This window comes from Myotis daubentonii, chromosome 9 (assembly GCF_963259705.1).
Source record: "Myotis daubentonii chromosome 9, mMyoDau2.1, whole genome shotgun sequence".
NCBI classification, from domain to species: domain Eukaryota; kingdom Metazoa; phylum Chordata; class Mammalia; order Chiroptera; family Vespertilionidae; genus Myotis; species Myotis daubentonii.
In genome coordinates this window covers 40692336-40707351 of record NC_081848.1, presented here as the reverse complement: position 1 = coordinate 40707351, position 15016 = coordinate 40692336, and the positions used below count along the sequence as shown (strand labels likewise).

General features: G+C 52.7%; 1 protein-coding gene across 10 annotated transcripts in view; it reads right to left on the bottom strand.

Annotated features, from left to right (window-relative positions):
• GDPD5 (glycerophosphodiester phosphodiesterase domain containing 5) overlaps positions 1 to 15016 on the bottom strand; it is an 88640-nt gene that overhangs the window by 46843 nt on the left and 26781 nt on the right. For 7 of the 10 annotated variants that reach the window (XM_059708425.1, XM_059708423.1, XM_059708417.1 and 4 more), the window contains one exon: positions 6598 to 6680. The exons of 1 other annotated variant lie outside the window; for it this stretch is intronic. The gene's annotated coding sequence lies outside the window, so the exon portion shown is untranslated. Of the gene's footprint in view, positions 1 to 6597; positions 6681 to 6815; positions 6956 to 12251; positions 12271 to 15016 lie in introns of those variants that run through there. 2 more of the 10 variants (XM_059708420.1, XM_059708419.1) reach the window with 2 other exon arrangements.

Sequence of the window (15016 nt, the reverse complement as noted above, 5' to 3'; positions counted from 1 at the left end):
TTTGTTTGTTTGTTTTTTCGGTTAATCCTTACCTGAGGATATTTTCCCATTGATTTTTAAAAGGTGAAAGATTTATGTGATCTGAAGATAAACCAGAGTATTTCCCATTGATTTTTAGAGAGAGTGGAAGGGAGAGGGAGAGACAGAGAGAAACATCTATATGAGAGACACATAGACTGGTTGCCTTCCACGCGTGGCCCTGGCTGGGGCCGGGGTTTGAGCCTATAACCCAGGTACATGCCCTTGACCAGACTTGAACCGGAACCCTTCAGTCTGCAGGCCGACACTCTACTGAGCCAAACTGGCTCGAGCTAGAGAAAGATTTTTAAAGGCACATGATCAGGCCCCTCTAGTTCCTCCAGCCTCACCACTCCAGAGCCTGCTGTCCCTTCCAATCTCAGCTCAGATGTCACCTCCTCCAGGGAGCCTCCCCTGAGCCCAGGTTTGGTTAGAGCCCTCCCCAGCCTCCCATAGCCCTGAGCATCCCTAATGCTTCCGGGGCACCCTGTGTAAGCTCCGTGGACACGTCCTCCCCCATCGGGTGGCCTGAGTTATTCCTACATCCTCAGTGGCCAGCACCGGGCAGCAAGAGGAGGAGGCACAGGGCTTCCTGGACTGCACAGCCGAGGAGGCCTGGAAGTTCTACTAACAGAAAGTGCCGCTCAGACGCTGGGCATTCAGACAAGCTCCCGGAGACCGGACCCTGCCCCCTCCCCCCTCTCTTCCCGCCAGGGCAACGGCATGACTTAGGATCAATTGATTTCTCCAAGCCACCTCCCAGGGCATCAGCCAAGTTGGCAAGAAATCCCCTACCCGGAGCCCCTGCTGACTCTGGGATGACGTAGCCCCCACCTCTGAGCCCCACCCCTCAGCACCAAGTCCTGATTTGTCTGAATTCTTGGTCCCTGCCCTGAACTCCTGTGTGCACAGGGAAGGGCCTTCCAGGAGTCCAGGCCTCGGAAGCACGGAGCGCCTGCTACAAAGCTCCTGATGTCCCGGGAAGGCACCCAACCCACTTCCCTGTTCCTCTTCCCTCCCATGACCCCCAGGCGGCCAGGCCCTCATCGCCCCCATATCCTGCTGCCTGTGGCCCGAGCCCACTCTCTTTCCTGGGGCAGGTGTCAGTGCCCAGGTTCCAGCCTAGTCTCTTGCAACTGACTTGTCACTTGGCTTAGACAGGTCGCTAGCTCTCTCCGAGCCTTATTTTACTCGTCTGGGAAATGGGAACTAGATGGAAAAACAAATGAAAGGACCCAAGCTGCAATAAAAAGGAATAAAACACTGAGCCATGCTACACCATGGAAGAATCCTGACAACAGTGTGCTAAGCGAAAGAAGCTAGTGGCAGAAGGTGGTGTGGGGCTCGCCAGGCCCTTGCTGAGCATCGGACCTGTGTCATCACCTGGCGACAACCTGCCGGGTAGAGCTCGACAGGTTTCTGGCACAGATTAGAAACATGGGCCCCAGGCGAATGGATGAACAAACTGGTCCATCCAGAAAACGAAATATGACTCAACGATAAAAAGAAATATACTCCCAAGCCACGAACAGACACGAAGGGACCTTAAAAGCATATTGCTATTGACAGAAGCCCATCTGAAAAGGCTGCATACTGTCTGATTCAACTACAAGACATTCTGGAAACGGCAAAACGATAGAAGCAACAAAAGATCCGTGGTTGCCAGGGGTTGGGGATGGAGGCACAGGGGATTTTAAGGACTGAAACCATTCTCCGTGATACTGAATTGGTGAACACATATGTCATTATACATTTATCAAACCCCATAGAATATGGACCCTGATGCAAACCATGGACTTTAGTTAATAATACCGTATCAACGTTGGCCCATCAGTTGTAACAAAAGCACCACCCTAATGTAAGATGTTAATAGGGGAAACTGTGAGGTCGGAGAGGGAGAGCATGTAGGAACCCTCTGTAGTTTCTGATCAATTTTTCTATAAACCAAAAACTGTTCTTTAAAAAAAAAAATCTATTCATTGAATATATATGTATTTAATTTAGATATCTATATCGATTGACAGGTAGATGGCCACACCCAAGACATTAAGTGATTCCCCCAAGGCCAAACAGCCAATGGGCACAGAAGAGGGATTTGAATCCAGGGCGGCTGGCTCTATCGCCCAGAGGAAGCGTCTGCCCACGTTTCTGCCATCCTCCATGTCTATGCCAGCCACAGCATGTGTCACTGCAAATTGCACCTCAAGGGCCAAGCTCAATATTTTGGTTGGCTCCAAGGGAGCAAGGGCACAGAGTAGGGCCAAGGACCCAGGGGAGAGAAGGGGAACCCCCACACACCATGACGGGCACAGGGCTGGGGCTGGCAGAGAACCGATCTTCTCCAGCAGCCTGCCAGGGCCCTGCGGAAGGAGGCAAAGCACAAATGCAGAGAAGGAATCGCTCTGCTTCTCCTTGGCCATGGCTGCCCTCCCTGGGGGCTCAACCCCAGTCCCACCCCAGGGCTGCAGGCTGTGGCTGAGCGCAGCCACAAGCAGGCTGGGCGACCTCCAGAAGCCTCTGGCCTTGGCTTTCCCGTCTGTATCCTGAGGGGTTTGAACACCACCAGATGGTCTCCAAAATCCCTTTGGGCACTCAACTTCTAAAACCCTCTAACCACCTGCTCGCTCCTCATCCCCGGAGAGAAGTAGAGATGGGAAAGCTCAGGGAGAAGGGAGGGGCAATCCCTCAGTCCTTGTCTGGTCTGAGGCGCAGACCCCCTCCGCTCCCAGGGCTGACGGCTGGGAGTCCTGAGCCCGCCACTGACTGGAGGCATCAAAATGAGGCCTGTGACCAGGTTAGGGCCTGGTCATGGCCCTGCCCGTCAGGTGGCCTGCACGGAGAGATCTGGGCTGCTCCCCATTACACTATGGACTGGGGCAAGTCACTCCACTCCTCTGAGCCGCAGAGAAAGCCCTACATTTTAATGCAGTCAACAGAGAAGGCAAGCAGAGGCGGGACTGGAAGGAAATCTGTCACTGAGGCAGCTGCCGGCCAGGAGAGCCCAGGAGAGGGGGTGCCAGGAGGGAGGCCTCCGGGGTCACCCGCAACATTCTTTGGGGAAAAGTTACTCACCGGCTGAGGCTGGAGCTCAGCAGGAGCCCTCGGAGATCAATCACGCCACAATTAGGGCCATTATTAACCTCTGGCCACGGAGGGGGTGTCTGAGCCTCCTGTTTACACAACACTTCTGTCCCAAGAGACCTCTGACCGCTCTTCCTGGGGGGCAGGCCAGGCTCACTGCATCCCAGGCCTGCGTCCTCCTGTAGGAAGTGCTCCCTGCTTGTCCCTGGGAACCGTGGCCTCTGGTACCACCTGCCCCGTATCTAAGGCTCTGTAGGTCACTCAGTAAATGTTTGAGAAGCCTCCGCAGTGTGCCAGGCACTACTGGGAGCCAAGAAAGCTTTACAGAGAATCGGACATGGACCCTCCTTTTAGGGGGACACCTCTTTGCAGCCCCAGCACCATTCTAACCACATGGCCAGTGTTCTGCTGTTAACAAAGGGTCTCCCTCACATCGTTTCAATGAAGCATCTCACCTCCTCTGCCGGTAAGTACCAGATCCCCGCGTTACGGACGAGGACGCAAGGCTGGAGCAGGTCAGGCCAGGTCTGAGACGCATCCGCAGTCGAGGCCCTCGGGGGACAGAGCCGCACGTTTGGGACAGTTTGGGGCTACGGGCTGAACAGGAGCCAGGCTCAGGACCCTGCCCAGGGGCCTTGGCTTCTCCTGGCACAGAAAGGACCTCTCTTTCCCAAGTCAGGGAATATGGACTTGGGCAGAGAGCGGAGCTTAGCATCTCAGACTCAAAAGCTCTAGCTGCAAACAGAGTCTTAGAATCACCTCACCCAAGACTCATGCCATGCAATCCTGGTGCGATCCAACAGAACTATCCCTGGATCTCAGATTATTAAAAATCATCAAAAGTCAGTGCCAGGAAAGAGCTGCAGCCTTCGCATCCAGCCTCGCTCTGCACGCAGAAATCCCCAGCATGGGTCCTAGTGATGGTTCCCAGCACAGTGGCCTGGCCTGCGTAGGCTTGCACGCTCTCGGTGAAGGCCGCCCTCCCTGGAGGGCTGAGTGGTTCACTCCTTAAGTCAGGCCTGTAGAGAGCCCTCCTGAGAGGAGTGGCCTGCCCCTATACCCCCCCCCCCCCAAAAAAAATAAAAACCCACAAAAAACAACAACCTGGCACTGACAGGCTCTTCCTGGAGCAGGCAGCGTGAGCAAATGTCTCCAGCGCTTCAGGCTGGGCCTCAAGGGCCAGACCAGGGGCCTGGTGAAGGGGACGCCTTTCACTCTCAGCCCCTCCCAGGAGCCCAGGGAAGGGAGGCACCCGAATGAGGGGAGGAGAAGGAGGAAGCTGAGTCTGGCAGAAACTTGCACTGAGCAAACTTGTCTCGGACTAGTTTTTGCCCCCTGAGGGGATGGAGAGCAATGATTTATTTTATTTATTTATGTAAAATAGTGGGGTTATGACACAAACAGGCTTCCTCATCAGGCCCTGGGGTGGGAAGAGAAAAACAAGCCCTGCCATTTAAGGAGTCTTTCCCTTGCTTCCTTCCACTCACACCTACCTGTCTCGCCTCCCCTCCCCACCCCCTTTCACACTGCAGTGTTCCCAGCACACCACACTGCCCACCTTCCCACAGCCCTGCCTTTGCTGGAAACCGCCCCCCCCTCCCGCCCCCACCACCACCCCGAAACACATCCCATCCATCTTAACAAATGGATCCTGTGCAAAGCTCAGTCTGACACCCTCCCCCCTCCCCCAGCACACTGCCTCCTCCCTTTGTGCTGCCGTCTGGCAGAGCTCCTGAGACAGGATCACAGGCCTGTGCGCTCAGCAATTATCTGCTTCCGTGGCTGCCATGCCCACCAGGCCAAAAGCTTCCCCAGAGGCAGGCTTCTGATCCACTCCGCGAGCATACCAGGCCCGTCCCTGCTAGAGGAACCACTGTGCGGGCCACCCGGGTCCCTGCACTATGCTGGCACCAAGAGGTGCCTGTTTGTCTATCGGCCAGAAAAGCTGGTTAAATGTGCAAAGGAAGGAAGGAAAGAAGGAACCAATCAGAGCCTCGCCCACCGCACACTTGCAGAGCCCTCCGAGCCTGATCCCAACTCTGCCTCTGCCTTTCCTCATTTACAGAAAAGTCAAGTTACTTAAAAAAAGGTCTCAATGAAGTATACCCCCCCCTCAAACCACTCCCCCCACACACACACACACATACACACAATTTTTCCTTAGCCTCTGGTATCTGCTTGCACACTTCTGTTCCTGATCTAGGATAAGGGGGCCTCAGATTTAGCACAGAATCCGGACTCCTGGCGGTCATTCACATCTCTCTTCATCACGGTGTCTGTGAAGAGCAGCAGCCCCTCTACTTCCAGGCAAGTCTGAGGACCTAGGGCCTCAACGCTTCTACCTCTCCTTCAAATGTCCGGGTTTCCCTTCAGTAACCAAAGAACCCCAGCCTTGCTCCACTGCTGCGGAGGACAGTCCCAGGAGTCGGTGGCCAGCACACCTTCGAGGTTCCTGCCAATTCCATGGCTCAAGGCCTCCAGTTCCATTATATGCTATTCATTCCTTTGGCTGAAGCATCATTCTCTAGGATTCTCTCTTAAAACACACATCTCCCCTGGAAATGGGAGGGCAAGGTAAATGAGTTTAGGACTTGGCCCTGGAGAAGCAGGAAATCACGGGGTTGGGGATGTGCGCCGAGAGCCAGCCTGCCTGGGTTTGAAACCCAGCTCTGCCACTTACTAACGGAGCAAATTCCTTAATGCCTCCACACCTCCGTCTCCTCAGTTATAATAACAGTGCCAGCCCCCTAGGCTGCTGTGAGGATTACCTGAGCTTATGCATGTGAGGTGCTTAGGTAAGTACAGGGACGCCTGAGTAAGCAGGGGCATCTGTTCTTCCTTTTCTTGCTTGTAAAATGGGACAACAATCCCCGCTCGCCCTGCCTGTTTTTGTACACCGTAAAGTGCTGCCCCCATGTGAGAGCCAGACATTGTTTTAGAGCAGCGGTTCTCAACCTGTGGGTCGCGACCCCTTTGGGGGTCGAACGACCCTTTCACAGGGGTCGCCTAAGACCATCGGAAAACACATATATAATTACATAGTTTTTGTGACTAATCACTATGCTTTAATTACGTTCAATTTGTAACAATGAAATTGGGAGTCACCACAACATGAGGAACTGTATTAAAGGGTCGCGGCGTTAGGAAGGTTGAGAACCACTGTTTTAGAGCCCAGTGGGCTGCTCCATGTAGCTTGTCTCTAACTCCTTTCTCCCCACCTCCTTCCTTCATTAAAAAAAAATAATTTTTTTTTATTGATTTCAGAGAGGAAGGGGGGGAAGAGAGAGAGAGAGAGAGAGAGAGAGAGATATTGAGAGAGAAACATCAATGATGTTAGAGAATCACTGATTGGCTGCCTCCTGCACGCCCCCCACTGGAGATCGAACTCACAACCCGGGCATGTGCCCTTGACCGGAGTTGAACCTGGGACCCTTTAGTCTGCAGGCCAACGCTCTATCCACTGAGCCAAACTGGCTAGGGCCTTTCTTTTTTCTTTACCTGGAAGAAGGTACCAGTGGCTGTGAGCTGGGCTCCCAGGGGTGTCCTGTCAGGAAGGCGGTGATGTCACTTCACTGGGAGAGCTGTGGGGACAAGGGGACAAACCCGGTCAGATCACTCATCAGGGTGACCTGCCCTCTCCCCTCCCACCTGACCCTTAGTGGCCCCCACACTGTGCCCACCTTGGGTTGGGTGTGGGGTCCAGGGATGGGTCATACCTCGTCTCTGCCTGGAGAAGTCACCACGCTGGTAGGTGAGCCAAGGAGACACACGTGACCCCGTTGCGGGCCATGAGACCCCTCACACGCAGTCCCCCTCCACACATGCTGCCCACAAACCAGCCCGACCCCAAACCCAGTATAACCTGCTCCCTGAACCATCTCCCTCCCCTTCCCCAGGAACTGCGGAAACAGGATCCCAGGTCCAGTCGCCAGGGGACGAAACCCGGGGCTGTGCCGGCTCCTGGCGGGCAGAGGCCCCTGCGTGCTGCCCGGGGACCTGCTTCTCCAGAGGCAGCGGCCACACCAGCTGTTCTAGAGCAGCCGCGGAGGAAGGGCTGGAGGCGGGATCTGCGGCACCGGAATTATGTGGCTTACTTCTGACTCACGCACCACCTCCCCAGCACCAGCTCTTACGGCCCACTGGGCAGCCCTCCTGCCCAGCACCAGGGAGGAAAGATAGTGCCAACAGGCCACGGGGAGAGAGGAGGAAAGGGAAGGCGTCCAGGTCAGACTGCAGGCTTCAGAGGATGCTGCCACATTGCCCTTCAGGGACACAGGCTGGCAGGGCCGGGGGCCTGCGTAGGCCACCCAGAGTGTCAGAGACGGAGCCAGGGCTGGAACCCAGGTTTCCTGGTGCCCTGCAGACCCAGCGCAGTGAAAGCTCAGACCTGGTGCCCAGCACAAGCTCATGCCAACATGAAAACTCTCTCTGACCCAGTTGGGCCCTGGAGCCACACACCAGCAATACACACACAGCCAAGACTCAGCCCTGGATGGGAAGGGGGCAGAGCCGGGTTCAGAGACAGTTTGGAAATGATATCCTGCTACCGAGGGGCACCTGCAGCCCTGCCTCCCTCCACCTCCACAGTGCCCTGAGGGGGCCGCACTTTACAGTTTACAAAACACACTCATTTCCTTCATCTGCCACAGTGATTCTAAGACCCCAGTGACAGAGGGAATATCAGTAGAGCAGGGCTTCTCAAACTTTAATGTGCAAAGAAGTCACCCGGAGCTCTTGTTCAAATGCAGGCTGATCAGGTCTAGGCTGGGGTCTGCGAGTCTACGCTTCTGACAAGCTCCTGGGTGATACTGAGGCGACAGGTGCAGGGACCACAGTTTGAGTAGCAAGACCACAGCATGGGTGCTGGGGTCCCACTGCACAAGTTAGAATCTTGGCTCTTACTATGTGGACTTAGTAAGGGCTTCAATCTCCTTATGCATAAAACAGCAATAATACCTACCCACAGGGTTGAGGCTTGAGGCTTACGTTATGTAAAATGACTAAAGGGATTATTATTTCAGATTTTCAAATGGCACCTCTGAGAGGTGGGCACATCCAACAAGGAAACAGAGCCAGAATTCAAACCAATTTTCTCTCCCCCTTTCTTGTAAAAAAAAAAAAAAGTTTTTATTGATTTTGAGAGAGGAAGGGAGAGGGATGTAGGGATAGAAACATCGATGAGAGAGGAACATCGATCAGCTGCCTCCTGCACACCTTCCACTGAGGATCTGGTCTGCAACCCGGGCATGTGCCCTGACCAGGAATTGAACCTGCAACCTCTTGGTTCATGGGTTGATGTTCAACCACTGACCCACACCAGCCAGCCAAACCCAATTCTCTTCATGTAAATCCTACAGCACCAAGTGCCACAAAATGTCACAGCCAGTATTCCCTTCCCCCGCAATTAGACAGGCATGGCTACTGAGGCTCAGAGAAGGGCAGAGAATGACAAGGTCACCAAGAGTAGGCTTCAGAAATCCAAGTCCATCACTCCTGGCCTAGTGCACTTTCTATCACACTTCACTGTCTTGCAAGGAAGAGAAAGTATCACAAATTCATCCTAAGGGGTCCCAGCTCTGCTGTCAGCCCCCACCTGGCAGCAGCTACCCTGGAAACCAGGTGTGGGAATGAATAGCTGGGTGTGGAGGCTGCCCCTCCGCCCACGGCAGCCTGAGTGCCCTGTTCTCTTAGAGCCCTGCCCACCAAGCTGGGTGAGGAGCACAGTTTAGCATCCTCCTTCCACCTCCATCTCCTACCTCCAGTCTGTGGCACTGCTCAGTCGCAGGGTCACCCCGCTGGGGTTGCCGGCAGAGGAGGGTGGCACGGCCGGGGCTGCCTCCACCCCCTCCTTGGCTTCCCAGCACGAGGCCAGCGGGAGCCTGTGAGTCACCTGAAGGAAGTGCTCAGCCCCAAACAGGAAGTGGCTCTTCAAACAGAAACCCCCTGTAGGATCTCCCCAGGGCCCTGTGGTGGGGGGCCTGGGTAGCAGAGTCTGATGAAGGGAAGTTGGTTGGGACAGTCAGATTTTACCTGGAACTCAAGCACGGTACCCATCCTCCCGCTGTGAAACCCCTGTGGGGACTTCTCTGCTGTGCGATCTGCCGGCTTCTCTGAGCCTCAATCCCCTCACCTGTAGGATCATGGGGCTGTGCTACAAGACTATTATGGCCTGGCATTCTACAATGAAATGAAGAATTGGAAGAAGTGAATATGGGCTTTAAATAATATTTAAATAAATATTAATCTCTTACTGTGCCTAATTTATAAATTACAGATATGAGTGAATGCCGATACCTAGATTTAAACTCCAGCTCTGGCCCATCCTTGACCCTAAATTGGAATAAGTGGGTTGGAAATTCATTATTTTACTTTTTATTCATCTTTCTTAAATGTATGTACAGCTCACATTTATTCCAATGTTAAATATTAGAAGTAATTTGGGTCCCTATTTATAAGTTTGGTGATGGTTTTGTGACCAGAAATATGCTGTAGGAACTTAACTCTTTTTATATATCAACTAGCCTATGCCAAAGTTGGCTTGAATATATGTCGTTTCACTTAAAGTGGTAGTTTCCAAGAGCCCATAAACAGCATTAAGTGAAGACTTGACCTCATCTGTTTCCCAGTAATGCTGGGCATCCTTTTACTGGGCGGGGGGAGGGGGGCTTTTTCTCCCTCTTCCAATGTGTGGTCCTAAAAGTACTTGTGAATTAGTGTTATTCACCGTTAATGCGCACAGTGGCTGAGGAACATCTTATGGTCCAGGAGTCCCTCCTTACCTGCGGTTTCACTTTCCACAGTTTCAGTTATCTATGGTCAACCATGGTCCAAAATTATTAAATAGAAAATCCCTGAAATCAATAATTCATGAGTTTTAAATTGCTCTCCATTCTGGGTAGCATGATGAAATGCCACATGGTCCCACTCCATCTGGCCCTGGACGTCCATCGTCCCTTTGTCCATGCTTTGTGCGCACTGTCGATGCTCCCTACCCTTAGTCACTGAGCAGCCCTCCAGCCCTTGGCTATCACAGTATCGCAGTGCTTGTGTCCACGTAACCACATTTCACTTAAAAAAGTGCAAGAGCAGTGATGCTGGAAATTCAGATATGCCCAACGGACGCCATAAAACGCTTCTTTTAAGTGAAAAGGTGAAAGTTCTCAACTTAATAAGAAAAAAAAAATTATGCTGCTTTGTGCTAGTTTGCTGAGAGATCACATTCACATAACTTTTATTGCAATATCCTATATAATAAAAGCATAACGAATGCTTGACCAATCGCTATGAGGTGCACTGACCACCTCTTGGTCCCTTCCCCCGGCCCGCAGCCTCCAATTGCAGGATGGCGAACGGGGAACCATGGGGAATGGGGGTGGGTGGTGACAGGGAGGGACTGAGGACTGGTGAGTGGGCGGGAGAGGACCCTGATCAAGGCTAGGCCTAGGGACCCTACCCGTGCACAATTTTGTGCGCTGGGCCTCTAGTAGTGTTATAATTGTTCTATTTTATTATTGGTTATTGTTATTAATCTCTTACTGTGCCTAATTTATAAATTAAACTTTATCATGGGTACACATGTATAAGAAAAAGTACAGTATATATACTTGATCAACACAGGTTTGGAAAAAATCCCATAGGTATACATGGACCCACACAGTTCAAATCTGTGTTGTTCAAGAGTCAACTGTATTTTCGGTCTGCAGCTGGGAATCTGCGTACGCGGAGGCCGACTTAAGTTATAGGTGGATTTTTGATTGCGCAGGGGTCAGTGCCCCGAACCCTCGTTGTTCAGGATCAGTTGTACAGGGCCTGGTGCTATCCGTGGTGTCAGGCATCCGCTGGGGGTCTTGGGATGTATCCCCTGTGACTAGGGGGACTATTATACTTAACAACGCCTATTACTCAAATCAATGTGACATGAAGTATGATGCTAATTCTTTATGTTGGCAACTAGATGAACATTAAACACCAGAACAACCTGGTGGCCGGGGCTACCAGCCTGGGAGCCAGAGGCTGCTGTGCCCTCCCACCGGGTCCCCTCACAGATACAGCTGGAATGTAAGGGACTTTCAGGGGCACCAGGTCTGTGGGAGATGCCGGGCAAGTCATGGTCACTGCCCTCGAGGGCATTTGAGTTGCTCCGGACGCTGCACGTCTAGAGCACTTTCTAAAAGGCAGACTCCGGGGAAGGCAGGGCGGGCTGGCAACTGAGCTGATGATGCTCAGCTGAAATGACCAGCACGGGTGGCCTGAGCCCCACAGAAGGGAGAGCCGGTGGGCAGGGAGTGCACAGGCAGACCTGGCCCAACATTGCAGAGCCCAGAACAAAAATATTAATAGAGGTCTCCATATCTTTGTCAGATATTTGAAAATGTTAAATAAAATAGTTTGATTTCCCCACCTTGACAAATATGTCTGCATAAGGTAAGTTGAAATATGCATGTAAAGTGATGGTTTTATATGACTGAAAGTGACAAAATATCAAGGAAGACTGAATTTAATTATTATTACACAGCTGGGTGTTTTGATGGTGGGCTGGTGATGTTCGGATGAGTAATGAGACAGAGTTCATACATTATTTCATAAAATATACATTATTGTCTTCATTTTAGCAAGATCACTCTATTTATATTGTTATAATGATGATCTGCACATCATTTGAAAATGCTGTATTGATGGTAGTAATCTAAAGGGTCAAAACTAAAATGCAACTATTTAAAGAGTACAGAATTTTATTTTATTTTTTTCCCATCAAAAAATGTAAATTAAAGTAAATGTAAAGAAAGGAAAATTTATATTTTTAAAAATTGTTTTTCTTGGAAATATTATGGAAATTAAAACTATACCCATCATAATGAACAAATAACAGTTTTAAAATAAAATTATTTAAATAGAGATTAAATATTCAAATTTTTAAAGATTTTATAAATATTGGGTGGAAATTCAAATTCTGTACCCAGCCACCAGGCTAGGTGAATGACCTATAGGCTCCCACAGCTGTTTTTCTCCTCCTCTGCACCCTACACAGTCCACCTCTACACAGCCCGCCTCCTGCCCCCTTAATCTGAGCCTACTGGTCACAGCGATCCGTGCTAAAGCCCAGAATGCACCCTCAGCCCCCTGCCATCTGGGATGACAAATCTCCACATTACCTTCTTTCCTAGCATCTTTCGCAAAGAGCTTCCAGAGGCCAGGAGCTGGATTCCGGGGGCGGCAGGGGTGCTGAGGAGAGAGCAGGAGGCTGAGAGCCGGGAGATCTGGGTTCTCAGCCTGCCGTGGCCACTGGAAGGCGGGTCAGCCTCCTCTCTAGGCTTACAGTCCTCATTTGGCAGATGGGGATTCTGCAACCAGCCCGGAGTGCCTCATGGGATGACTGAGGAGCCCAGCGATGGGGACATGGCAGGGCTTTGTAAACTGTAAGCGCTGAGCCATGTGACCAGGGCCTAGCTCCATCTCTCTTGTGTTTCCTACTCAGCCTGGCACATGCAGAGCCCATCTACTATGCCACGGTGCACCACTTACGGAGGGCTGGCCATAGCCTCGAACAAGGCGGAGATTCTCTGTCTGCCCTCTCACTTACTCCTGCCGGCCTCCCATTGCAACACATTCTACAGATGACAAAACGGAGGCTCAAGGGGGTCTGGGTCCCTTGCTCAAGGGCACAGCTAAGCAAGTGGCAGAGCCAGGATTCATACTCTGACTCCCAAACGAGCCTAGACAACATAAACCAGTCACCAATACATGTTTCCTAAGCTGTCTCGTGTGCCAGGGGAGGCCGTGAGGCCCCGTGGACAGACAGAGCTTCTGCTGAAGGGGACTGGGGTCTAATGGTGCACAGATGCTAGCTAGGGCGTGACCAAAGGAGGCGGGAGGCGGGAGCCAGGGGAGGGGCACCGGAGGGACTTGCTGATGGATCAAAGCCATCTTCCAGCCTAACCCAGTGGGGGGACACCCCATGGGCAGCAACAAATACCTGGGAGCGAGCAGACTTGCTTCCCCTGCACCCACCACCCTGGCCAGCCACTCCCAGCCTGCTCTGGGGCCACCTCCGTCTGTCTCCCCTCATCCCTGGGGTCTGCAGTTCCCCAGGCTTCAGAATAGGGCACAGCCTTACAGTAACCCTAGAGAAAGCAGGACCCTACCCATCTGAGCGCAGAACCTCTTCCATAGTAGGTGCTTAATAAACGGTTGTCAGATGAACTAATGACTAAATAGCAGTGGCTGACCCCTTGGCTGCCTGGTTCTGTTCATCCTGGCCACTGGGAGCTGAGTTCAGGTTCTGGGTCAGATGTGGGCAGGGGGCCAGGGCACATGAAGGGTAAGGTGCTCATGTAACCCCTGAGCAGATCCTGGCCCTTTCACCTCCACACTTTTGCTGTGTGACCACGGGCAAATCACTTCACCTCTCTGGGTATCAGTCACACGGGGATTAACGCTGCGCTGATATCATCCGATTTAGGTGAGCGCATACAAAACTCTGGTGAGGAACATGGCGCACTGAGACTCAAAGAGCGAAGGCGACTTGGCCAAAGTCAAACAGCAGGTGATGGAGTCTTGACCAGAACCCAGGCCTGTCATGCTCTGCAGAGCTAAACCCCAGAGGCCTGAGTGGGGAGACCAGATCATGGGTGACCTTCCTTGTGATATCATGGGGTGGGGGGAGGCCAGAGAGGGGGTGGGTCAGATTCCATCAGGGCCGACCCAGGCTGACATCACCAGTTAAAGTCATCAGAGTCCTGGAAGCACAACTTCCATTTGTTCATCCCCGAGACACAACTTCTGAAGTGATCCTTCAGCACTTTCTCTTGGAAAAAGCATAGGAGACACACGGGCTGGGCTGGGCTGGGCTGGGCTGGGCAGAAAAGCCAGATTCAGGTGAAGTGGGGATGGGCCCAGGGGCCTCCATGGCCTCCATTCCCTCCGCAGGGCTCTGTGCCTCCATGGCCCTGACCTAACCTCTGCCTTTCGGCCCTGTGCCATCCCCTGCTCTTCACCAACCCACACTGGGCTCTGTGCACGCAGAGGTGAGGGTGGTGCAGAGGCAGACTTCTCTGGAGGGGCTATGGCAGGGCACCGGCCCAGCCTGGCAGAGTTGGGGCGACTGCCCTCAACCAAGTTGTGGGAAGAACCTGGGGGCTGGGGCCCAGTCTGCCGGGCTGGGGAGTTCGGTGGGGATCTGCCTCTAGAAGCTGAGAAACAGTGAGTAGCTGGGGCTCGGGGAGCAAAGGGGACACGGGGCAGCTCTCAGAGGCCCTGCCTCTCGCTGACCACACAACCCCAGGACACCGCTCGGCAGCCCTCTTTCTAACAGGTGAGACACGCTGCGGCTGACGGATGCTTCCTCCGTGCCGGGTTCTGCATCATCAGCGCCGTGTACACTTTATCACACATAATCCGCACACTGAGCCTCGGGAGAGCCTCTGTCGTGCTGTGCCCTGTCTCTTGGGACCTCTTACCAGTCTGGGGCACACTGGCTGTGTGGTCCTGTCCAGCAGCCAACACCTGCACAGGTGCGTGAGCGACTGCCCTCGGGCTCTTGGAATGCCCTCGCCTGCAGCCCAGGGGTCCCCCAGGGGCCCCTTTACCAGTACTTGGTGGGTGGAGGTCTAAGTCCCGCGCCCTTGCCCTTGCCCTTGCCCCTGGCACAGCCCTGGCTGCCTGTCTGGAGAGCGCTGGGAACTAAGCTAAGTTCCCCTCAAGGGGTTTGTCCTGAAATCACATTCTTGCTTCTCCTCTTTCTGGTTCTTTTTCCTATTCCCATAGCAGGCTTTTTTTTTTTTTCTTTCCTGGAAAACTTCTGATATGAGTCATTCTGACATAAATCCTGGTCTCAGGGTCTATTTCTATATCACCCAACCGATGAGGTAAGTGCCATTAATTTTCCCATTTCAGAGATGAGAAAAGTGAGGCTCAGAGA